This window comes from Neoarius graeffei, chromosome 19 (genome assembly GCF_027579695.1).
Source record: "Neoarius graeffei isolate fNeoGra1 chromosome 19, fNeoGra1.pri, whole genome shotgun sequence".
NCBI lineage: Eukaryota > Metazoa > Chordata > Actinopteri > Siluriformes > Ariidae > Neoarius > Neoarius graeffei.
Genome location: NC_083587.1, coordinates 11324958 through 11351308, shown reverse-complemented (window position 1 = coordinate 11351308; position 26351 = coordinate 11324958). Strand labels below are relative to the sequence as shown.

Here is a 26351-nt window from a genome sequence, read left to right as displayed (position 1 = left end):
CCTCTTAGAAAGCCCGCTGGCACTGCTCCGTCCACTGGACCGGATCTGGTGCCCCCTTTTTAGTGAGATCAGTCAGCGGGCTGGTGACGTCCGAATAATTAGGTATAAACCTATGATAATAGCCAGCCAGCCCCAGGAACTGTCTCACCCCCTTTTTGGTCTTGGGCCTCGGGCAGGCCGCAATTGCTGCCGTCTTATTAATTTGGGGACGCACCTGCCCGTTGCCCAAGTGGAAGCCCAGATACCATACTTCCACCCGCCCAATCGCACACTTCTTTGGGTTGGCTGTGAGCCCCGCTCGCCTCAGCGACCTAAGGACGGCCCTCAGATGTTCGAGGTGCCGCTGCCAGTCATTGCTATAGATGATGATGTCATCTAAATACGCTGCCGCATACGTGGTGTGAGGGCGGAGGACTCTGTCCATCAGCCGCTGAAACGTCGCGGGCGCCCCAAACAGCCCAAACGGAAGGGTAATGAATTGGTGTAAACCAAACGGTGTGGAAAAGGCCGTTTTTTCTCGGGATAGTGGAGTCAAGGGGATCTGCCAATATCCCTTCGTCAAATCCAGTGTCGAATAAAAGCGAGCAGTGCCGAGTCGATCGAGCAACTCATCAATACGAGGCATTGGGTACGCGTCAAATTTAGACACTGCGTTGACTTTCCTATAGTACACACAGAACCGGACCGACCCGTCGGCCTTGGGTACCAAGACCACCGGGCTGCTCCAGTCACTGTGGGACTCCTCGACGATGCCCATTTCGAGCATGGTCTGAAGTTCTTCCCGAACCACCTTTTTTTGTGTTCAGGTAGTCTGTAAGGGCGGCTACGCACTACCACCCCTGGGGGTGTCTCTGTGTGGTGCTCTATGAGGTTAGTGCGACCGGGCAGGGGCGAGAACACATCCGAAAACTCGGTTTGCAACTGGGCGACCTCCGTGAGTTGGGTCGGGGAGAGGTGGTCTCCACAGGGGACCGGAGAGGTACGTGATGCCAATGTTCCTTTTTGAACCTCCGGCCCCAGCTCCGCCTTCTCCGGAACTACCGACACCAACACCACGGGGACCTCCTCGTTCCAGAGTTTAAGCAGATTGAGGTGGTAAATCTGTAGCGCCCCACCCCTGTCCGTTCGCCTCACCTCATAGTCGACATCCCCGACTCGCCGTGTGACCTCAAAGGGTCCTTGCCACTTGGTGATCAATTTGGAGCTCGACGTGGGCAACAGTACGAGTACCTTATCTCCCGGAGTGAACTCTCTAAGGCGCGTACCCTTGTTGTACAGGCGGGCTTGCCGTTCCTGGGCCTGCCGCAAATTCTCCTGAGTTAGGTGGGTGAGCGTGTGGAGTTTTGCGCGCAGGTCCATAACGTACTGAATTTCATTCTTACTTTGTGAAGGTCCCTCCTCCCAATTTTCCCGCAGCACGTCCAGGATGCCGCGCGGCTTACGCCCATATAATAATTCGAACGGGGAGAACCCCGTGGAGGCTTGGGGGACCTCTCGCACTGAGAACAGCAAGGGTTCGAGCCACTTATCCCAATTACGTGCGTCCTCACTTACGAATTTCTTAATAATATTTTTGAGGGTGCGGTTGAATCGTTCTACTAAACCGTCCGTTTGTGGGTGATACACGCTGGTGCGGATCGGCTTAATCCCCAATAACCCATACAGTTCGCGCAGTGTTCGTGACATAAATGTAGTGCCTTGATCAGTCAGAATCTCTTTCGGGATTCCAACTCGGGAGATGTGCCTCTGCAATACTGCGTGCTGAGATATTGCGCAGAGGCACGGCTTCCGGGTATCGCGTTGCATAGTCCACCAGAACTAATATAAAGCGGTACCCTCGTGCTGACTGATCTAATGGCCCGACGAGATCCATCCCAATTCTCTCAAACGGGGTCTCGATTAACGGTAGAGGGCGCAAAGGCGCTTTTGGAATGGCCGCTGGGTTTACTAACTGGCATTCGCGGCATGCCGTACACCACCTACGGACATCGCCACGAATCCCCGGCCAATAGAATCGGGCCATTATTCGGGCGAGTGTTTTATCCTGCCCCAAGTGTCCAGCCATGGGATTAAAGTGAGCCGCCTGGAATACCAATTCCCGGCGGTTTTTCAGAATTAAAAGCTGCGTGACTCGCTCTTTAGTTTGAGTGTCCTGCGTCACTCGGTATAATCTATCCTTCATAATCGCGAAGTAGGGGAAGGACGGGGTGGCGTTCGGCTGGAGCGTTTGACCATCGATTACTCTCACTTGGTCAAACGCATGCCGCAGAGTCTCGTCTCGCGACTGCTCTAATGGGAAATCTGCGAGGGATTCCCCAATAGAGAGAGGAGGAGCCGGCAGCTCCTCACTCTGACACGGAGATGACGTAGACGGCTCTGTGACAGCTGCTCCCGCCAAAGCGACACCGGGACCTCCCCCTGTCAAATGGCAGGACCCACTCTCTACTAGGCGCGTCATTAAACCCCGAAATCCCGGCCAATCAGTCCCCAAAATTAATGAGTGGGTAAGGCGAGGATTAACCGCCGCCTTCACTATACATTTTTCCCCTCTGAAAATAATGTGAACCGACACCAAAGGGTAGCTGTGAACATCCCCGTGCACACACAACACCTTCACCCCTTGTGCTCCCCCCAATGCCTCGTTTTGAACCAGGCTTTGGCGAATTGAGGTCTGATTACAACCAGAATCCACCAACGCCTGATATGTAGCCCCTTGGATACTCACCGGTATGAGATACGCTCCGGCCCGATTGAGGGCGGCCTCTGGCGTGTCAGGGATCCGAACCACCGCGCCCACTTCCATTGCTGTGCACTGCTGTTGAAGGTGGCCCGGCTCCCCGCAGCGCCAGCAAACCGGCCCGGGCTTACCCTCGGCACCGGTGATCTGGGGCTCACTCACCTGAGGTGGGGGAGAGACAGACACAGAAGGGAGAAATGGGAGGGCACCGTGGGTGCAGCGGGTCGGCTGGGGTGGTGCCGGCCCCCGCCTCCGCGGTGGGGGAATGGGGCGAGGACGGGACACAGGAGGAGAGAGAGAGAGAGAGAGAGAGAGAGAGAGAAGAGGAGAGAAGAGACGATACCATCTGCTGTCCTGCTGCCGAGACAGCCGCCAGATGATCCTCCGCCAGCTCGACTGCCTGATCCAGCGATGCCGGGCGGTGGCACTGGACCCACTCCGCGGTTCCGGCTGGTAAGCGGGTGATGAACTGTTCCAGTACCACCTGGTCGACGATTCCCTCGGCGTCGCGATTGTTGGCCCTCAGCCACCGCCAGCAGGCGTCCCGGAGCTGCTGGCCGAACACGAACGGCCGGCCGACTTCCTCCAGTCGCAGCGCGCGGAAGCGCTGGTGCTGTTGCTCCGGTGTGCGCCCCACGCGCTGGAGGACGGCCCGGCGGAGGTCCGTGTAGGCCAGCCGGCAGTCGGCGGGGAGCTGTAGCGCGGCCAGCTGTGCCTCTCCCGTGAGCAGGGGGAGGAGGCGCGCCGCGCGCTGCTCCATCGGCCACCCCGAGGCTTCGGCGACCTGTTCAAACAACGTGATGAACGCCTCGGGGTCATCCTGCGGGCCCATCTTGGTGACAGTGAGGGGAGACGGGCCCGCGGCCGGAGCGCTGGTGGACCCCGCCGACGCGAGGAGATGCCGGAACGCCTCGCGATCTTCCTGCTGGGCCAGCACCAGGGCTTCGAAGTGCTGCTCCTGCTCCTTTTGGAGCATGACGAGTGCCTGGTGCTGGCTTTGCTGAGCCGTGGCGAGGGCGTGGACCAGATCAGCGAACGGGGAGGATTCCATGGGGCTGCTGGTTTGGTGCTCCACGGTCCCGGGTTTCGGCACCACTGTAAGACTCCCTACGTGTGGGTGGAGCACAGAGGACGGCAGGACAGAGATCAGGTTTTATAAATTGGCTTTATTGCCACACTTTTCAGTTTAACAATATCACTCGCACAGACACACACAACCGGCGTCTGGTTCAGGGTCGAGCTCCTTTCGCTCTCGCTCTCCCTCCTAATATAGGGCACGGTCACTGGGAAGACACACAAACACAGGTTAATTGCTCTCAGGTGTCGTGATTCTGCCACTTCCCTTCCCTGACTCCGCCCTCCTGTCACAGACCGGTGCTTGACCACGCCCCCGCTGCCACAATAATATAATCTCATCTCATTATCTCTAGCCGCTTTATCCTTCTACAGGGTCGCAGGCAAGCTGGAGCCTATCCCAGCTGACTACGGGTGAAAGGCGGGGTACACCCTGGACAAGTCGCCAGGTCATCACAGGGCTGACACATAGACACAGACAACCATTCACAGTCAATTTAGAGTCACCAGTTAACCTAACCTGCATGTCTTTGGAGTGTGGGGGAAACCGGAGCACCCAGAGGAAACCCACGCGGACACAGGGAGAACAGGCAAACTCCACACAGAAAGGCCCTCGTCGGCCGCTGGGCTCAAACCCAGGACCTTCTTGCTGTGAGGCGACAGTGATAACCACTACACCACTGTGCCACCATGTCTGATGATATTATTTTTTATTACATATTAATATTACAACATCACTTTTAGCGATTTTAACAAAAGGTCTGCAAACGTTTTTTTTTCTCATGACCACATTTACACCGTAATGTAATCATATGAAAAATACCATTACAGACTGGTGGAGCAGCGTGCTGAAAATAATATGTATTTGGTCCAAGGTGTGGGTTTTTTTCATACGTCGCTGGCTCTTTTGCCAGTAGCGCATCACTTGCACAGGTCTGGGGTTACCCTGCAATTTTCGGGTTGTTCTATTATTATTAGGCTACCGCATAAAAGCGGTCCCATTGTGTGCTCAATACCTGTATACAGCACTGAAATAAACGTTTTGCAATGAATAAGAAGTGTTTTGAGTTAACAGCATATTTTTAACACTAGAAGGCCCAAAGTGCAGACTTTAGTCTGCAATGAAATCCCCCCCAAATTTGTGAATAAGTCTAACGTACCATTACCTGCCTCCCATTGTTGTGTAAAGAAGCCTAATTATTGTGTTACCTGAGAAATAGCCTCTTTTGGCCCTTTTCCACTACCCTTTTTCAGCTCGCTTCAGCTCACTTCAGCCCGACACGGCTCGCGTTTCGACTATCTCAGAGCAGCACGACTCAGCTCGCTTCAGCCCTGCTTAGCACCCAAAACTCGCACCGTTTTGGAGTGGGGCTGAAGTGAGCCAAACCGAGCCGAGTGGGGCTAGGGGCGTGAGCAGACACTCCCCTGTACACTGATTGGTGAGGAGGAGTGTCCTCACACGCCCACACACGCCCCGCGAGCACGCTGGGATCTGTAAACACCGTAAACCCGGAAGAATAATAATTACGAATTACGAGAATTTCTGAAGCCTTATGTGCCTCGCCTCATCTATACGCTCTTGCCAGTATCTGTTGGCGTTGTCGGTGACAACAAGCCACAGCACCAAGACCAGCAACACTAACGACTCCATGTCCTCCATGTTTATTGTTTACTATCCGGGTCGTGAGACTACCGCTTAAAAGATCACTGATGTCACTGTTTGCGCCGCCTAACGACATCACGTGACGTCCACCCACTTTCGCTAACTCCACCCAATGTGTCCACCCACTTCCAGCCAGCACGGTTCAGCGCGGTTGTCGTCGAAATGCAACTCCAACAGCCCCGCTCAGCTCGACTCAGCCCAACTCAGCACGGCACGGCTCAGCCCTACTCAGCCGCGTTGGTAGTGGAAAAGCGGCAATAGTTTCTAACCCTAACCAGACTTCGTCACAACCAAGGCAACCAAGAAGGATCAGTTCTAACCCTAACCCCAAATCCTGGCTCTAACCCCAACCTGAGCTCACCCCTAACCCAACCCCTAGCCCAAAACCTAGCCTCAAATAATAATGGAATAATAACCCAAATATAACATGGGGGTGCTGACCAGGCACTTGTGGAGCATTGAGGATGGGGCTTGGGAAGGACAGTGCACCCTGCAATAATAACAGAAGCACTGAACTTTGTGTACGCTGCCACAAATACACCTGTGGCAAATGTACCGTAGGAAAGACTCACCATGGGAATATGGAAACTACTAGATGGGACAACTCTATGCTACATTTCTGTGCTTTGTATAGCCTCCATGTGTAGTGAGTCTGCTTTTCTTAGTGTGAAATAAATGTTTATTTTCTTCCTGAAGTTATACCGTCTGTAGTTTTTCCAAGCTGAAATTGTGTTTTTTGGGGCACTCAGTCCTCTGTCCTCTGACAATCACTACGTTTACATGCACATAGACAGAATCGAATTTCTGCCGTTGCTCGACTGAAATCGAAGTTCAAAATGCCATGTATACACCTTAATTCGGCTGAAATTGAACTGAACTTGATTTCTCGGAATCGAGCTACACGACCTAGTTTATGCGATTTCTGCCGAGCTACTTAGTGCATGTATACCCTATCAAGCTAGTTGTCGAGCTACTTCCGGGAGTGACGAGACCACAAGTGGGAAACACAACAGCCTCGGTCGGCATGACAACGAATCATGACAACGGCATGAATCTTTTCTTTTTGTGGCATTGTTTGCACTGTTAAAATTTAGCTCACTTACTGTATCACCAAATACATCTGTACAGCTGTTGCATAGCTGTGAATTGTGTACATAAACAAGTCATTGTATTTGTGTGTGTATATATATATATATATATATATATATATATATATATGTATATGTCCAACATCTGAAGAATGTCAATAAAAACAAAACAATTGAACTTTTTGTGTGTTTATTAAGACATAAGTTAAATTGTAAGCAAAAAAAAATATTTTTTTGTAAGCAAAAAATGGACTTTAGAAAAATATTATTGTGCAAAATAAGTTGTCTTCCAAAACAGTGGTCTGCGCCGGACAGTTTGTAGCCATAGTCTGTTAGAGCAAGCCTAACAGCTTGAACACGGAACTGCTAGTGTTGCCAGATTGGGGGTTTTAAGTGCATTTTAGTGGATTTGAACATGTTTTGGGCTGGAAAACGTCAGCAGTATCTGGCAACACTATAGCTCTTCCTCATGACGACAACTGGAAGTGTACCAACACGATGGGGCGTGTAGCGCCACGTGTGGTTCGGGTGCACAATGCACCTTGCACAATAGCCCGATTTCACTTGTGCATGTAGGATTGGATTTCTCTGGCACCCCTGCTGGGACCCTTTGCTCGATTACCAACAGCAGCTCGATTTGGACGTGCATGTAAACGTAGTCAATGTAAGCTTGGCAGAGTAAATTGTCACTGAAATTAGGGTGTAACCTAAAACCAAATTACCATTCATGAATAGCAACCTCAGTGGGGGGTGGAGTGGCTGTTCACAATACAATGGAGACAGTTAGCACCTTGAGAGGAATACACAATTTTTGCAGAGAGGAGGGGGCATGCAGCAGAAGTTGGCCTTTTCACATACGGTAACACATTATCAACAAAGAAAGAAAAAACACAATGCCAAGGATCAGGAAAAGAACCACAGCACTGTGATTAGTTGGGCTATCAATGACTGACAGAGCCCCGGCACATAACTAAGCATTATAAAGTTAAAAAATATTATTTTTATTGAAAAAACAAGAATGTAATGATTTCCAAAATTTCTAAAATGATTTTACCTAACGCAATTTTCTGCTTTAATCCACATTTGCTGGTGTTGAGCGTTTTTTTTTTTTTTTTTGCTTCTCAAAATCATCTCATCACAGATCACTCGCTGCTGTGTGCGAGCTTCCCTGCCCCCTATTTGTTGAAAATCTTCTGTAGATGTCAGGGTTTTATATTGATTTATTATTATTATAATTGTTAATAATTAAACCTGATAAATCTGGTTATTAGGAACAAAGGAGGGCATAGTGGGAAATGATACGGTAACTGTCTCTTGTCGGTTCAAATACGATACTGTTTTGTGATTACACTGTACCGGTTAATAAAAATAGACAAATGGCATGAACCTCTCTACTGTCTCTTATTACACTAAAGAAAGGGCCTGGCTGAGTCATTGCATATTACTGAAAAAAAGAAAGAACGAATGATACACGGATTGTGTATCATTCGTTCTTTCCATTTTTAATTGGCAATCAAAAAATGAAAAAAAATTGTTTTTCATTTCAATTTTAGGCTCATATAAAAAAAAATGAAAAACCAGTCATTTTTTCTTTTTTTTGTGTTAAAATAAAAACAAATAACAAAATAACCAGTCACTTTTTCATTTTTTGATTTTTGATTGCCATTTGAAAATAGAAAGAACGAATGATACACTGATTCATGTCCTCTAATAAAAAGCAAAGTTGGTCTGACACAATATGTTGAAAGCGACAAAATGAATGCCATGTTGTTATTGTTATCATTTTTTATTATTACTATCAGTGGTCGAGTTGTAAAATCAAACTAGGGGGGATGGTGAAATTTTTAGTCGCGTGTCGACCCATCGGTCGGTCCGTCGGTGGGAAACTGGTTTGCTTTTAGGAGGGTTTGCACACAACGTACAGTAGGTCTGTGGACCTTGTTCATTTACCAGACATACAGTATTTTGTGCTGATAAAGTGTGTAGTACACACTGTGTACCCTTTTTATTGTTGTAAAAAAACATAATACACTGGTATTTTACTGTAAAACATGCACAGTGTGGATGTCGTGTCATATTTAGTCAGTCTCCTGGCTGACATACCTACCACATTCTCCATATTAGGGTGAAATGCAGATGACAAATTTGAAGTGCAACTTCATAGTCATGGTAGGCTCCTTTTAAATCATTTGGTAAATAATTTATTAAAACCTCAGCAGACAATGTAAATGAACAACTGAATCTTTTCATATCAAGTCAATAGAATTTTTATTCAAAGCTGAACATTGGGAACATTGAATTAAATACAGAAGTAGGTAGGTAACCAATAAGCTAAAACAAGCAACAGTAAATTGTAAATCTTCAGATCAGCTGTTGGTTCTCCTGCTTGCTCCTGCTCCTGTATTGTCTCACACTCCGGGTCCTCCAGCTCCTGTCGCACTGTGTTGCAGTTGCTGCTGACTGTCATCTGGAATAAAGAGCAGTGGATAAGATAATTTAATTAAATATAATTATAATGTTATTTCTGATTTATTTATTATCTGAATGAGGATTTGAGCTTTGAAAAATGACCGGATTCTTTCTGTAACATTGATTCCCGCTGTTATCTAGGTCACGTGACACCGTAACATTGACAGTTACCAAGGAACTGCCTTGGATACTTTGATACTTTGCTTCGATACATACCAGCACTTTGATACATACTGGATACAAGCTAGCAAAATGAGTTAAAAGCAGGCATCTTTGGAAAGTTTCTTTGGAAAGGGGAAAAGGCCCATTGAGGAGACAGAAGAAGAGCCTATGATGAAGAAAAAGAAAGCTGCATTTTAGCAGACACTTTGTCAAGTCCTACACCAATGCTGCTCTGCCTTACATGTTGTGACCGGCTCTCTAATGAGGCAATGAAGCCTTCAAAACTGCTAGTGTCATTTATTTTAGCCTTCCTGTCTTGAATAACACTTTTTGTTGCCTGAAGAATAACAAATGAACGTCCAGGCAGATTAAATTAATGGCCTTATACAAGAAATCAAAGCTAACATGAACCTGAATAAGCTATCGATAGCTGGATAGACTCCAAACTAACATTCATTATGATAGCTGTGTTGTTATCCGCCGCCCACAAATTAGGCTCCATATCGGTAACTTTACAGCATGATAGTGGGCTCACAGAAAGTGTGACTGATATTCGTAACTCTTGACTTACCTCCTGAAATGTTTTTTTCTTGCGATCTTAAAGCCGAACTTGCTTAGGTCTTGCTGTCCACTCCGCTTAACCATGATGCTGCAATCCGCTGCTGTCACTGACGCCAAATTAAATAAAAAATAACGGAACCCCAACTGAATGTCACCTCCTCAAACGCTTCGTTTGCACGTGCCCTCTCTCGCAGTAGCTTTCAGCAAAGCTACGTGGAATGGCATTTTTAATTTGAATGTTAAATAGAAGTAATGTCCACATTTATTGATAAAATTGCTCAAGGGAAGGGAGGGGGGATGCCCATTTTAGAGGGGGGATGATTTTGACCATTTTTTATTCCGGGGGGAAGGCATCCCCCCCATCCCCCCTCAACTCGAGTACAGATTACTATTATATTGAGATAATAATAATTAAGAGATCATCAGCTTAACATTAACAGCTTAATATATTAAATGAATAGGATGTATGAATAAATTACTTGATATATACATGCACATGCAATTTTTCTGTTTCATAGACGCAGAGATGATGATGGACTGTCGCTGAGGATCATGGGTAGATGATGATGGACTGTTGCTGAGGATCATGGGAAGGCTAATGTAGCGTGGGGAATAGAGAAAATCAATAATCGTAAATTAGAGTTATTATTTCGTTTTGGTTTCCCTGTTTATTATTTGTTCTGTTTTGAGTTGGAAAAAGGAAAACAAACACCAATCCCTCATTTTTTGGTCATACAGAAAAACAGGAAAATGAAATATTGAGTGTTTTTTTTGTTTTTCAGATTAAATGGAATACTTGAATGATCGGATGATACAAGGACCTACATGTAACACTAAAAAGTGCACAGTGCTTCATTGCAAGAGTCATTTTTTTTAAATATTTATTTTTGAGCGAGTAAACCCAAGGCAAGAATTGAACCATGTTTCAGGAGTTACCGGTACAGGACATGTGCAGTAACCACCAGACTACCAAAACCCACAGTTTCATCTGCTCCTGCACTGAAAAAGTAACCTACCGTATAGAATTTACCCAATAAATCTGAGGTAACAATTTGCATTGACTTGTTTGGGGTAGATTTAATTCCATATATTGAGTATAAAATAACTGAAATAAAAAGCTATGAAATACTTAAATTGGGTAAAATTTACCTCACATTTATGTATCTATTCTACAGCTACTTTCTCACTGAAATCGGGAAGCGCAGTACAAAAGCTTCACACATCATTTCAAGATTATTTTTTATGAGAGAAGCGCCATCTAATGGCGACACCGTGGAATCGAATGAATGGGCGTGTTTAGAATTAAAATAGGGGAGGAAGGGGGGTCTGAGCCATTCATGGCAGCCGCCTGGCGTTCAGCTGGAAACTGCACGGCAGTCGCATGGCAGTCGCATGGCGTGCGGTTGGAATGGGAAAAATTCAATTGCTGCTACTGTACCTGTCTCTGCACAACATGGAAGGCCCTGTCAGGCATCATTGCGGCAAAAATGAGTAAGCATGTGGCTCAATACATGAGCGAGGCACAGAAAGGAATTGGCAGTAACACCAGAGGAGCCAAGCACCAGCTACTGGTTGATAGAACAGTCGCCCGAGACTGTAAGAAGAGACAGACCAACCTGTGCACTGCCTGGATTGACTACAAGAAAGCCTACGACTCAATGCCACACACATGGATACTGGAATGTCTGGAACTGTATAAGATCAACAGGAACCTAAGGACCTTCATCCAGAACTCAATGGAAATGTGGAAGACAACCCTAGAGGCCAACTCAAAACCCATTGCCCAAGTCAACATCAAGTGCGGCATATACCAAGGAGATGCGCCATCACCACTGCTGTTCTGCATAGGCCTGAACCCCCTCAGTCAGATCATCACGAAGAGCGGCTACGGGTACCGATTCCGTAGTGGGGCAACAATCAGCCACCTGCTCTACATGGATGACATCAAGCTGTATGCCAGGAATGAGCAAGAAATAGACTCGCTGATCCACACCACCCGGATCTACAGTGATGACATAGGGATGTCATTCGGATTGGACAAGTGTGGCCGGATGGTCTCAAAGAGAGGCAAGATGATCCGGACTGAGGGGATTGACCTACCAGAGGGCAACATAGGTGATATCCAAGACAGCTACAAGTACCTTGGCATCCCACAGGCTAATGGAAACCATGAAGAGGCCACAAGGAAGTCAACCACAGCCAAATACCTCCAGAGAGTAAGGCAGGTCCTGAAAAGTCAGCTGAATGGTAAGAACAAGGTCCGAGCCATCAACATGTACGCACTACCAGTCATCAGATACCCCGCTGGTATCATAAACTGGCCAAAGGAGGAGATAGAAGCCACAGATATCAAGACTAGAAAGCTCCTCACCATGCATGGAGGGTTCCACCCCAAGTCCAGCACCCTGAGACTATACACTAAGCGGAAAGAGGGAGGCCGAGGGCTAGTGAGCATCAAGACCACGGTCCAGGATGAAACATCGAAAATCTGAGAATACATCAGAAAGATGGCCCCAAAGGATGAACTGCTAAGTGAATGTCTCAGGCAGCAGAACCCTGATGAGAGTGCAGAGGAGGAGGAGGAACAGACAACCTGGAGGGACAAACCCCTACATGGCATGTACCACCATCAGATAGAGGAAGTGGCTGATATCAAGAAATCCTACCAGTGGCTGGATAATGCAGGACTGACAGACAGCACAGAGGCACTAATCATGGCAGCACAAGAACAGGCCATAAGCACAAGAGCCATAGAGGCCAGGATCTACCAGAGTAGATCAGACCCAAGATGCAGACTGTGCAAAGAAGCCCCTGAAACAGTCCAGCACATAGTAGCAGGGTGTAAGATGCTAGCTGGATCAGCATACATGGAGAGGCACAACCAAGTGGCTGGGATAGTATACAGGAACATCTGCAACCAGTATGGAATAGAAGTACCCAAGTTCCAATGGGCCATACCACAGAAGGTGGCTGAGAACAATAGGGCCAAGGTTCTGTGGGACTTCAGCTTTCAGACTGACAAACAGATCCTGGCTAACCAACCGGACATAGTGGTGGTGGACAAAGAGCAGAAGAGGGTGGTGGTGATAGATGTGGTGATCCCAGCTGACGTCAACATCAGGAAGAAGGAACATGAGAAACTTGAGAAGTATCAAGGGTTGAAAGAGCAGCTGGAACAGATGTGGAAGGTCAAGGGTTGCGTGGTCCCCGTGGTAGTGGGGGCACTTGGGGCAGTAACCCCCAAACTGGGAGAGTGGCTCCAACAAATCCCAGGAACAACATCTGAAGCCTCAGTCCAGAAGAGCGCAGTCTTAGGAACATCGAAGATACTGCGCAGAACCCTCAAACTCCCAGGTCTCTGGTAGAGGACCCGAGCTTGAGGATGACATGGATACCCCCACCGGGGGTGAGGAGATTTTTTATATATATATATATATATACACACACACAACCCCAATTCCAAAAACGTTGGGACAAAGTAGAAATTGTAAATAAAAACGGAATGCAATGATGTGGAAGTTTCAAAATTCCATATTTTATTCAGAATAGAACATAGATGACATATCAAATGTTTAAACTGAGAAAATGTATCATTTAAAGAGAAAAATTAGGTGATTTTTAAATTTCATGACAACAACACATCTCAAAAAAGTTGGGACAAGGCCATGTTTACCACTGTGAGACATCCCCTTTTCTCTTTACAACAGTCTGTAAACGTCTGGGGACTGAGGAGACAAGTTGCTCAAGTTTAGGGATAGGGATGTTAACCCATTCTTGTCTAATGTAGGATTCTAGTTGTGAATGAGTTGATGAAATGAATTGTGTTCACAGATAATGTTCTCTGGAAATATTCCTGAGCCCATTTTGTGATTTCCAATACAGAAGCATGCCTGTATGTGATGCAGTGCCATCTAAGGGCCCGAAGATCACGGGCACCCAGTATGGTTTTCCAGCCTTGACCCTTACGCACAGAGATTCTTCCAGATTCTCTGAATCTTGTGATGATATTATGCACTGTAGATGATGATATGTTCAAACTCTTTGCAATTTTACACTGTCAAACTCCTTTCTGATATTACTCCACTATTTGTCGGCGCAGAATTAGGGGGATTGGTGATCCTCTTCCCATCTTTACTTCTGAGAGCCGCTGCCACTCCAAGATGCTCTTTTTATACCCAGTCATGTTAATGACCTATTGCCAATTGACCTAATGAGTTGCAATTTGGTCCTCCAGCTGTTCCTTTTTTGTACCTTTAACTTTTCCAGCCTCTTATTGCCCCTGTCCCAACTTTTTTGAGATGTGTTGCTGTCATGAAATTTCAAATGAGCCAATATTTGGTATGAAACTTCAAAATGTCTCACTTTCGACATTTGATATGTTGTCTATGTTCTATTGTGAATACAATATCAGTTTTTGAGATTTGTAAATTATTGCATTCCGTTTTTATTTACAATTTGTACTTTGTCCCAACTTTTTTGGAATCGGGGTTGTACACACATATATACACACACATCTCATCTCATTATCTCTAGCCGCTTTATCCTTCTACAGGGTCGCAGGCAAGCTGGAGCCTATCCCAGCTGACTACGGGCGAAAGGCGGGGTACACCCTGGACAAGTTGCCAGGTCATCACAGGGCCGACACATAGACACAGACAACCATTCACACTCACATTCACACCTACGGTCAATTTAGAGTCACCAGTTAACCTAACCTGCATGTCTTTGGACTGTGGGGGAAACCGGAGCACCCGGAGGAAACCCACGCGGACACAGGGAGAACATGCAAACTCCACACAGAAAGGCCCTCGCCGGCCCTGGGGCTCGAACCCAGGACCTTCTTGCTGTGAGGCGACAGCGCTAACCACTACACCACCGTGCCGCCATATACACACATACATTATATATATAGTGTGTGTGTATATATATATAAATAAATAACACATATACACACACACACACATATATATCTCATCTCATCTCATTATCTCTAGCCGCTTTATCCTTCTACAGGGTCGCAGGCAAGCTGGAGCCTATCCCAGCTGACTATGGGCGAAAGGCGGGGTACACCCTGGACAAGTCACCAGGTCATCACAGGGCTAACACATAGACACAGACAACCATTCACACTCACATTCACACCTACGGTCAATTTAGAGTCACCGGTTAACCTAACCTGCATGTCTTTGGACTGTGGGGGAAACCGGAGCACCCGGAGAAAACCCACGCGGACACGGGGAGAACATGCAAACTCCACACAGAAAGGCCCTCGCCGGCCCCGGGGCTCGAACCCAGGACCTTCTTGCTGTGAGGCGACAGTGCTAACCACTACACCACCGTGCCGCCACACATATATATATATATATAAATAAATAACATATACACTACACGGGTGGTGTAGTGGTTAGCGCTGTCGCCTCACAGCAAGAAGGTCCTGGGTTCGAGCCCCGGGGCTGGCGAGGGCCTTTCTGTGTGGAGTTTGCATGTTCTCCCCGTGTCCGCGTGGGTTTCCTCCGGGTACTCCGGTTTCCCCCACAGTCCAAAGACATGCAGGTTAGGTTAACTGGTGACTCTAAATTGACCGTAGGTGTGAATGGTTGTCTGTGTCTATGTGTCAGCCCTGTGATGACCTGGCGACTTGTCCAGGGTGTACCCCACCTTTCGCCCGTAGTCAGCTGGGATAGGCTCTAGCTTGCCTGCGACCCTGTAGAAGGATAAAGCGGCTAGAGATAATGAGATGAGATATACATACACACGTGTGCATATATATATATATATATATATATATATATATATATATATATATATATATATATGTGTGTGTGTGTGTGTGTGTGTATACACATGTTTGTGTGTGTGTAATATATATGATCATCAAATACGTTATAATTACTCCAAAAATATTCCAATCATAGTAGATACACCACCAGACAGTGCAAAAACAATCCGAATTGGCGTTTTCCAGACTGAGGCGCCATGTTGTTTACTTGTCGCGGCTGCTCTTGCAAGATTTGACATGGGTAACATACAAGGTCAGCTGACTTGTAGAGCGAGATTTCTCGAGACTGAATGACTGTTTACCCACCGGCGCAGGAGCTTTTGACAGAAGTAGCTCGCGAGTTGTTTTTGTTGACACTTGGGCATTTAAAGATCCCACGGCACGTAATGGAAGAAAGCCAAAGACTGTCCAGGGCAGAAGATTACTTTTCTTTTTCAATGTTGACAATTTGTTACAATTCCCCTCTCAGCCTCAGAATGTCCCTTTTGCCGCTTTTCCACTACCAACGCGGCTGAGTTGGGCTGAGCCGTGCCGAGTTGAGTGGGGCTGTTGGAGTTGCATTTCGACTACAACCGCACTGAACCGTGCTGGCTGGAAGTGGGTGGACACATTGGGTGGAGTTAGCGAAAGTGGGTGGATGTCACGTGATGTCGTTAGGCGGTGCAAACAGTGACATCAGTGACCTTTTAAGCGGTAGTCTCACGACCCAGATAGTAAACAATAAACATGGAGGACATGGAGTCGTTAGTGTTGCTGGTCTTGGTGCTGTGGCTTGTTGTCACCGACAACGCCAACAGATACTGGCAAGAGCATATAGATGAGGCGAGGTGCATAAGTCTTCAGAAATTCTCGTAATTCGTAATTATTCTTCTTCCGGGTTTACGGTGTTTACCCATCCCAGCGTGCTCGCGGGGCATGTGTGGGCATGTGAGGACACTCCTCCTCACCAAGCAGTGCACAGGGGAGTGTCTCCTCACGCCCCTAGCCCCACTCGGCTCGGTTCGGCTCGCTTCAGCCCTACTCCAAAACCGTGCGAGTTTTGGGTGCTGAGTAGGGCTGAAGCGAGCAGAGTCGTGCTGCTCTGAGGTAGTCGAAACGCAAGCCGTGTTGGGCTGAAGTGAGCTGAAAAAGGGTAGTGGAAAAGGGCCAATTGTAGCCTCAATTTTTCAAAGGCTTCACACGGCGGGGGGGGGGGGGGGACAACCAGCACCATCCCCCCCCCCGCTTCACTCCCTCACCATGGTGAGCGCCCTCATACTAAATTTTTCTAGAAAAAACCCTGCACTCTATAGTTATAGTCCATAATTAATCTCCAGTGAAATGACAGGGACACGTAAATAACCAAATGCATGGCCAGTGCGGGAAATAAGGCCGGGCCGACGGACATTTGCCAGTAATTTTCGAACATGCCTGTCTGCATTTCAAAAGAATTAAATCGGATGGCCCATGAAAAATTCTAAATATAGGAGTCTAATCTACTTTTAAGTTTTCTTCCAAATGTTACACTGAGCAAATACATTATGTTGGAACACAGCCTGTGACACAGGGCACCCAAGGACCAGATTTTAAAAATTCACAACTCGGCCACCGAAGGTCCTAAACCCGTCAAAATGTACAGGCCCCTCCCTCTCCCCGAACCCAGCCCAAGCATGGCCCTGTTTTTATTGCACAATGCAGTTGAACTACGTAGTGTTTTAGGGTTGACAGTATCTGATCCAGTCAGTTGATTAAGAGTTCAGTTTATGTGAAACTTTGCAGTCCAGTATTAAGTGCCAAACTGCTAATCAGTGGTTATGGTGTGATTATTATGTGCATTTTTTCATTCATAATAAGAAATGACAGTCCTATGCTTTGTCGGATGTAGATTTGTATTTTAAGAGTTTTTATTTTCTAAGTTCTAGTCCAGCAGATTTTAGTCTGAATGCAGAATGATATGACCATGTCTAGTTTAAAATCATTTTAAAAGTCATTTTGTTACAAAGTTACTTGAAATCTCATACTCAAATTTTTAATTATGCAAGAATAGTTGTATTGTTAATTACTAAATTTCTTATAGACTTATTATAAACATAATATAGAAATTGTCATTGTTGACAATGTTTCATGAGTGTTAGTATAGTACCTATATGAGTATCAGTAAGTTGTAACCAACTGGAACATCCATGCCCCCCGTACTTTTTTCTAGACATGGAACTGACCTGTGTGTGCTACTGTTTTCTTGGGTAGAACTTTAAGCATGTTTTGCTTGAATTTTCTGATATTTTCCTGGAAATTATATTTCAATTTGTAGTGTAATTAACAACTAATGCCCAGTGTAATTTGGTCTTTGAAGATCACAAAAACGTTCCTGGAAATAGCGGAGAAGCCATCTCCAGGCATCTAAAGCCCTTCAGCTCCCGGGGCCTACCTTAGGGATCGCATTGTTCCAGGCCTTTGGCCCATCATTTGGACAGGCTGAAATTTGAAGACAGACAGACAACATTTCAGATTTGTCTGTCTGGTGACCGTCTGTGTAAAATTCCTTATTTCCCACACTGTATGGGCATATCTTTGGGGAATTTCCTCATTTTAAGGACTGCTGTATTGAATCTCAATGCTCAATGGGTGGCATGGTGGTGTAATGGTTAGCACGGTCACCTCACAGCAAGAAGGTTCTGGGTTCGAGCCCAGTGGCTGATGGGGGCCTTTCTGTGTGGAGTTTGCATGTTCTCCCCGTGTCTGTGTGGGTTTCCCCCACAGTTCAAAGACATGCAGTTAGGTTAACATGTGGTGGCCTTGAGCAAGGCACCTAATCCCCAATTGCTCCTTGGGCATCATAGCATAGCTGCCCACTGCTCTGGCTGTGTGTGTCTGTACGCTCATTGCTCATGTGTGCATGCATTCAGATGGGTTAAATGTAGAAGATGAAGTGTGCTTTATTTGTGTGACAAATAAAGGCTGATTCTTTTTATATTTTTAATTGCATTTATTTCATGGCCATACCATTCAAGCTACAACATTCATTATGTTGGATTGGCACAGTTTTCATACAAGCATCTTGATGGAAACACATGGACCTAGTTTACTTGCATGCCATCCGGGGGATTAGTTTTGTGATGTGCAAGATAAATAATGGACTGCTCTGCTCTCAGCCCCAGCTAAGCATCTATTGTGACCCAGCACTTATTAATATATACAGTGTGACTGACTTAGTACATGCTCGGGTTTTATATGAAGAGGAAACCTGATTTCAATTCATTTCAAGAAACGTTACGTCCAGGCAGGGTATCACTTTACCGCAGCTCAGGGTTCTCCACGGATTGAAAATATAGGGGGGTGGGGGTCAATCGGATGACCTTGAAACAAATTTGCATAAATTTACATATGTCATTTGCATAAAATAATCTCAAATAGTAATCATTTAGAATAGAGGAATCAATTGGACTGGTACAAAACACATCATACATCAAACATTACACACTTGCACATCATATTCAGACACATTGTTTGAAATGGAACTGGAAAAATATTTTTTTTTATTTAGCAAACTACAAAAAAAAGAACAGAAAAGTACAGAAAAGTTTTTGTATTAACTATATTCACACTGCTCCACAAAAGCTGACATTGTTTGAAATGGAAATGTAATTGCAGGCACCACTGGAAAAAATTTTTTTGAGAGTAAAGTACATTGAAAAGATGTTGTTTTAACAATATTTACACTGCTCCATGGCTATATTTACACTACTCCATCCATGTTCACCAGTTAACAGTCTAAGAAGATAAAAAAATGACATTGTAATTTAAACTCATTCATACAGACTCAAGCAAAATGCATTGTAATAGTTACACAGCCTAACATGATCTCTAAAATATGGTTGCACAAAATGCTTTGATATTTGAAAGAAACTAACTCAAAATTACCTGCTTTCCTCTTTTCCTAAACATCCACTTCAAAGGTGATCTTCCTGTTCAGTCAGTTATCTCGAACTTGGTGTCGATTCACACGTTATTATAAAGGCATGTTATCTCCCGGCGCAAGAACAATGTGTCAAAAACGCAGAAGTGTGAAACGCTTTTCTTAGGCCCTGTCCACATGGCAACGGATTCAGGTGACTCCGATACAATTGCTTATCGTTTAGGCCTGGCGTCCACACGGCACCGGCGTTTTGGGTGCCCAAAACACAATCTTTTTGAGAACGGGTTCCAGAGTGGAAAGATCTGGCAACGTTGCCGTTGTGAAGTCGTCTGGATGAGTAGAACGGATTTGTTTATGATGATGTCACAACTACGTGACTGTGAGTGCTTCACACCGGGTAGAAGTGTAACGAACTCGATGCGAGTTGTCAACAAATCCTATAACTTGGTTCATGAAACGCGCTTACAAAATATTTTCACTGTGAATATTTATTGTGTAATGGTGCAAAGTGAGAGAGAGAGAGAGAGAGAGAGAGAGAGAGAGACTCTGCCCTTAGGGCAGAGTCAGTCCCGCCAACAAAAATAGGGAAAAAAAAGGAGCGATCTCACCTCTTCAGATGTTGGTTTTATTCCTACAATACATTCCTCAAAAAGGGCGTAGAAGAGCAAATTAATCCATCAACGCGTAGCATTCAATTTATTCCGGACCATTAAAGACGCCGCCTTCCGCGTAGAATCATACGTCATCCTCGCCGCCATATTGGATAGGTCAAAGCAGAGAATAAAGATTCATGTGCTGCATTTAACTGTACCAACAGGTTTACCGTCCAAACGAGATCACATGGGATTACCTTTCACAGGTGAGAAACAACAAATTAATCCATCAACGTGTAGCATTCAATTTATTCCGGACCATTAAAGACGCCGCCTTCCGCGTAGAATCATATGTCATCCTCACCGCCATATTGGATAGGTCAAAGCGGAGAATAAAGATTCATGCGCTGCCTTTAACTGTACCAACAGGTTTACCGTGCAAACGAGATCACATGGGATTACCTTTCACAGGTGAGAAACAACAAATTAATCCATCAACGTGTAGCATTCAATTTATTCCGGACCATTAAAGACGCCGCCTTCCGCATAGAATCATACGTCATCCTCGCCGCCATATTGGATAGGTCAAAGCGGAGAATAAAGATTAGCTGCGTTTAACTGTACCAACAGGTTTGCCGTCCAAACGAGATCACATGGGATTACCTTTCACAGGTGAGACTGGAAAAATACTTTTCATTGTATTTGGTCATTATAATGTAATTTTACAAACAGATTTTCCTGACTTTGTGGCTAATATGAAGTCTCGCGCATAATAGTTTATGCGCATGCGTCCTTACTTCTTCTATTGTTCTGGTGTCTCCGAAGGGACCGTCTTACAGCACTCCTAGAGGTGTGGCATGTGTATTGCATCGTTTTCAACAAGCGTTCCGTTGCCATATGGACCTGATATTTTACTGATCGTTGCCCATTTGGACGCAATATATTTTTAAATAACATCTCGTTGCCGTTGTCGTGTGGATGTAGCCTAATCCACACGACAACGGCAACAAGATGTTATTTAAAAATATCTCGCGGGCAAATGGGCAACAATCAGTAAAATATCAGGTCCATATAGCAATGCAACGCTTGCTGAAAACGATGCAATACACATGCCACACCTCTAGGGGTGCTGTAAGACGGTCCCTTCAGAGACACCAGAACAATAGAAGAAGTAAGGACGCATGCGCATAAACTATTATGCGCGAGACTTCATATTAGCCACAAAGTCAGGAAAATCTGTTTGTAAAATTACATTATAATGACCAAATACAATGAAAAGTATTTTTCCAGTCTCACCTGTGAAAGGTAATCCCATGTGATCTCGTTTGGACGGCAAACCTGTTGGTACAGTTAAACGCAGCTAATCTTTATTCTCCGCTTTGACCTATCCAATATGGCGGCGAGGATGACGTATGATTCTACGCGGAAGGCGGCGTCTTTAATGGTCCGGAATAAATTGAATACTACACGTTGATGGATTAATTTGTTGTTTCTCACCTGTGAAAGGTAATCCCATGTGATCTCGTTTGCATGGTAAACCTGTTGGTACAGTTAAAGGCAGCGCATGAATCTTTATTCTCCGCTTTGACCTATCCAATATGGCGGCGAGGATGACGTATGATTCTACGCGGAAGGCGGCGTCTTTAATGGTCCAGAATAAATTGAATGCTACACGTTGATGGATTAATTTGCTCCTCTACGTCCTTTTTGAGGAATGTATTGTCGGACTTAAACCAACATCTGAAGAGGTGAGATCGCTCCTTTTTTTCCCTATTTTTGCCGGCGGGATTGACTCTGCCCTAAGGGCAGAGAGTCTCTCTCTCTCTCTCTCTCTCTCTCACTTTGCACCATTACACAATAAATATTCACAGTGAAAATATTTTGTAAGCGCGTTTCATGAACCAAGTTATAGGATTTGTTGACAACTTGCATCGCATCGCAATGAGAAGATCATTGGCACTACTGGTGTTAAGAATCAGACCATTTCATAAATGAATATTTTGCTGTAGAGCTGCAGTGTTTGTACAATTGCATGTTTTTGCTTCACTATTACTGTCACTATTCTGCTTCTTGCATTACTACTGTGAACTAACACTGAACATAATAATAATAATAATAATAATAATAATAATATCTAAGCTCGTGTTTCACTCTCACTAGTGCTCTGTAAGGCTTTTTCCTGGTGATATCCTGGTGATATTCGTTACACTTCTACCCGGCGTGAAGCACTCACAGTCATGTGGTTGTGACGTCATCGTAAACAAATCTGTTCTACTCATCCAGACGACTTCACAACGGCAACATTGCCAGATCTTTCCACTCTGGAACCCGTTCTCAAAAAGATTGCGTTTTGGGCACCCAAAACGCCGGTGCCATGTGGACGCCAGGCCTAAACGATAAGCAATTGTATTGGAGTCACCTGAATCTGTTGCCGTGTGGACAGGGCCTTAGACTATAATCATCAGGCTGACTAAACTAATTGCTGGTAAATGAGTTTCACACTCCGGTGTTGTCGGTACTCCAACAGAGAAAGGCTATCCGTCACAAAGAAAACAAAGGGACGTCTCTTCCTTTTGTAAAGGGGTGGCAAAAATTAAAGGGGGGCGGGAATCACACAAAGGGGGGCGACCCGCACCTCTAAAGCCCCTCGTGGAGAACCCTGCAACTGTAAATGGAGTTTGTGTATTCTTAAGTTCTGCAGGCTCAAAAAGTGTTAAATGTACTTAGATTAATAAGAACAATAGAGAACTATCAATGTTTCTGATCTAAAAACTCAAAAATATCAGAAATATGATGATTTTCCTTGTCTTTCGACATGTCCTCAACTATTAATCTTGCAATTTGAAAATCAATCACTTCTTTGCCCATCTCTGATGACAAATTCACGTTTCTGATTGATTCATTTGAGCAGATTATGGTTCATTTTAGTGGCCTGAGGGCAGCAGAAATTGAATTTGTGGCTTTTTAAGCATGGCAGGGCCTGACTAAAAGGATATGGATGCCACCAAAAATGCAGGCTGTCCTCAGCTCTAAAAGTATGCGCTCCAGAACCTTTGATGCCAGAGCTACAAAATACAAAAAGAAATCTAAAGGCAAAATGGTTTTCATTTTTTGCCAGACTGAGACAACACTGGGATAGATATGGCCCTTTCCCACTACCCTTTTTCAGCTCACTTCAGCCCGACACGGCTCGCGTTTCGACTACCTTAGAGCAGCACGACTCAGCTCGCTTCAGCCCTGCTTAGCACCCAAAACTCGCACAGTTTTGGAGTAGGGCTGAAGCGAGCCAAACCGAGCCGAGTGGGGCTAAGGGCGTGAGCAGACACTCCCCTGTGCACTGATTGGTGAGGAGGAGTGTCCTCACATGCCCACACACGCCCCGCGAGCATGCTGGGATCTGTAAACACCGTAAACCGGGAAGAAGAAGAATTACGAGAATTTCTGAAGCCTTATACGCCTCGCCTCATCTATACGCTCTTGCCAGTATCTGTTGCCGTTGTCGGTGACAACAAGCCACAGCACCAAGACCAGCAACACTAACTACTCCATGTTTATTGTTTACTATCCGGGTCGTGAGACTACCGCTTAAAAGATCACTGATGTCACTGTTTGCGCCGCCTAACGACATCACGTGACGTCCACCCACTTTCGCTAACTCCACCCAATGTGTCCACCCACTTCCAGCCAGCACGGTTCAGCGCGGTTGTAGTCGAAATACAACTCCAACAGCCCCACTCAGCACGGCACGGCTCAGCCCAACTCAGCTGCGTTGGTAGTGGAAAAGCGGCATTAGTGTGCACTGAGCCTTTACTAAATGTTTTAACTCTTTCACCTGCTGTAACACTGTTTATCATCTCATTTCTGCTCACTTACACACAGCTTTCTTTCCTATTAGTTCTACAGCAGTTTGCTGAACCACCCCAGTCAACAACTCAATAATAAACTCGGACACGTTTCATCTTACTGAAAGCATTTTATCTGCTTTAACTCGGTTATTATTTTCAGGAGAGTCTATTCACTGTTTTGCAGCCCAATAAAAATAAAATAAAACCCTGAAAATATTAGCTAGCTAATATTAGCTTCACTAATATTCCTTCTTAGAGTGATCATTAGTTTTTAATTAACTATCGCTCTTTTATAATAAACTAGAGAACACAAACTAACACTCGGCTAGAGAAATTATTATTATCTTAAACCTTTAGCCGAATGGGTCATTTCTGCCCACATTAACATTTCTGAAAACATGAACTGTTTTGCTTTCCTGTTCGTACTTTAACACATTTAATGACGTTTTTCAGCGCGTCTGTCTGCTGTTAACAATCATAAAATTATCTGCAGTGTTTGTATTCGTTATAGCTTTAATACTCAAACAGTAGTGTGCTAATGCTAACAGCTAGTTAGCTTAGCAACTTTATCCAACTTTTCTGACTAGCCGCTAACTTTAGGCTCATTATTATCATGGATGTAAACCGATTTGCCAAACAATAAGGAACAGGTCGCCTTGACCAAACCCCTCTGAACGCTGTTCCCCCACAGCGTTTCTGCCTGTTTGGACCTTTTTATTTATTGCAATAACGCGGTGTTTAAAATGAGGAAACTCAGTAACTCACCTTTCTGGGGCTCGGTCAGTCCGTTCCATCCTGTCTGAGGCTCTTCCTCCTGGATCTTCAGCAGATCTTCTCTCCTCAACCTCACCGTTAAAACGCAGGAATCAACCCAGAGGATGTGAGAGCAGTGCTTAATTTGTGAAGGGGGAGGTCCCGGAACGCAGGAGGTGGGTGGGTCCGGCGACTCAAAAAAAAAAAAGGCGGGGGGTGGTTTACTATAACTTTACGCACACACGCCTATTGTGTGTGTAAAAAAAAAAAAATAATATCAGACATGATCTTAGAAAATGCTTTAGTGACGAACATGACAGTAATATGTCGTGATATTATGTTATAAAATATTATTTTTATTAGGCTATATATTAAATTATGAATTTATCTTCTAAAATAACAGACTATACTCATATCACAACCGGTTTATTTCACCATTGGAGATCAGATCACACAAGACATGAGTTAAATGACTCATTTTAAGGATTTAAGTAGGGTATTTAAAAGCAGTGCAGTCTTTTTCCGAGCCCCCCTTGTTTTTCTCCTGCTCATTTCCTGTCTCTACACTGTCCTATCCAATAAAGGTGGAAAAAGCCCAAAAAAAGAGAATAATTTAAAAGCAGTGCCAGCAAACATAAGTGCAATCAATTCAAGTAATAAAGAAATAAAGGGTTTACAAAACAAGTTTGAGAATTCATTTTAAAAATTTTAGTAAGCTTTCTTGTTTTTTTGCCATTTTTTCCACAGCGCAAGCTAACGGCTACAAAAAAAACGGTGTTCTACTGACCGGAAGTATACACCCCATGCCCCCTTCCCCTTTCACATAGATTTTGTGGATGTCATAGGAGAGAAATCAACAACAGATATCAAAATCAAAACCAAACACTAAACAAATTGTTATTTACTTATTTAATTTATTGTTTGATTTTTTTCCCTTTGTGATGGTCACGGAGGTGATCTGATCCATTTAAATAGTTGCCGGAACACCGAATGAAATGAAAATAGCTGCCGGATCCGACAACAGAGGTTACGGATCTTGTTCCGTCATGTTCCGGCTCAAATTAAGCCCTGTGTGAGAGAATAAATCCAGTGGTTTTGCAGGAATAACAGCTGAATAAAAGTTTGGCGTGTGACCCGGAGCTTGTCAGTTCCACAAATAAGTGATTTTACAATTAAACATCCCAAAGATTCAAACACAAACATTAGACTGGTACCAAAATTCAAAAAAGTGCTTATTTAAGGAGTTAAAGGCATTTTTGAGACAAAGTCGGCAAACAGTCTTATCTTGTCAATTTGGGTGTGCCGAATTCAAATCTGCAATATGCCGAGCTCTATCTGACCTCTCTTGACCTCTAGAGGTCATTGAACTTTGGGCCTGTAAACGTCTCAGCTGAACCCAGTTTCTCAGCTTTCTAAGGAATGAAATGTACTAAAATAATTAATGAAGTTAGCAAATGGCCTTGTTTGTTAAATGTTTGGGTGCTGAATTCATTTTTCATTTGTAAAACGACATATGACCTCTGATAACCTCAAGGTCATTAAACTTGGCCTATAGGCCTATGCATTTAACGGCATTTTTAAACTGACTTTACTCCCCCAAAAAGAATATGAACAGACAAAAAACAAATAGAAAGGAACAAATACAACATTAAATGCCAGTCCATGTACATGTGACTTACTTTTCACAATGAGAATGCCTAGGTGATCACCTTACATAACATTGCATTACATT

General features: G+C 44.8%; 2 protein-coding genes across 3 annotated transcripts in view; both read right to left on the bottom strand.

Moving 5' to 3' along the window:
• Positions 1-24772, bottom strand: part of LOC132867685 (uncharacterized) — an 84660-nt gene extending 59888 nt beyond the window's left edge. The window contains exons 1-2 of one of the 2 annotated variants that reach the window (XR_009650752.1): positions 24632-24772; positions 8812-9029 (exon numbers count right to left, since the gene is read on the bottom strand). The gene's annotated coding sequence lies outside the window, so the exon portion shown is untranslated. Of the gene's footprint in view, positions 1-8811; positions 9030-24631 lie in introns of those variants that run through there. The other variant, XM_060900694.1, reaches the window with a different exon arrangement.
• Positions 1-26351, bottom strand: part of LOC132867674 (zinc finger protein 585A-like) — a 1308017-nt gene that overhangs the window by 599357 nt on the left and 682309 nt on the right. The gene's annotated exons all lie outside the window — the stretch shown is intronic.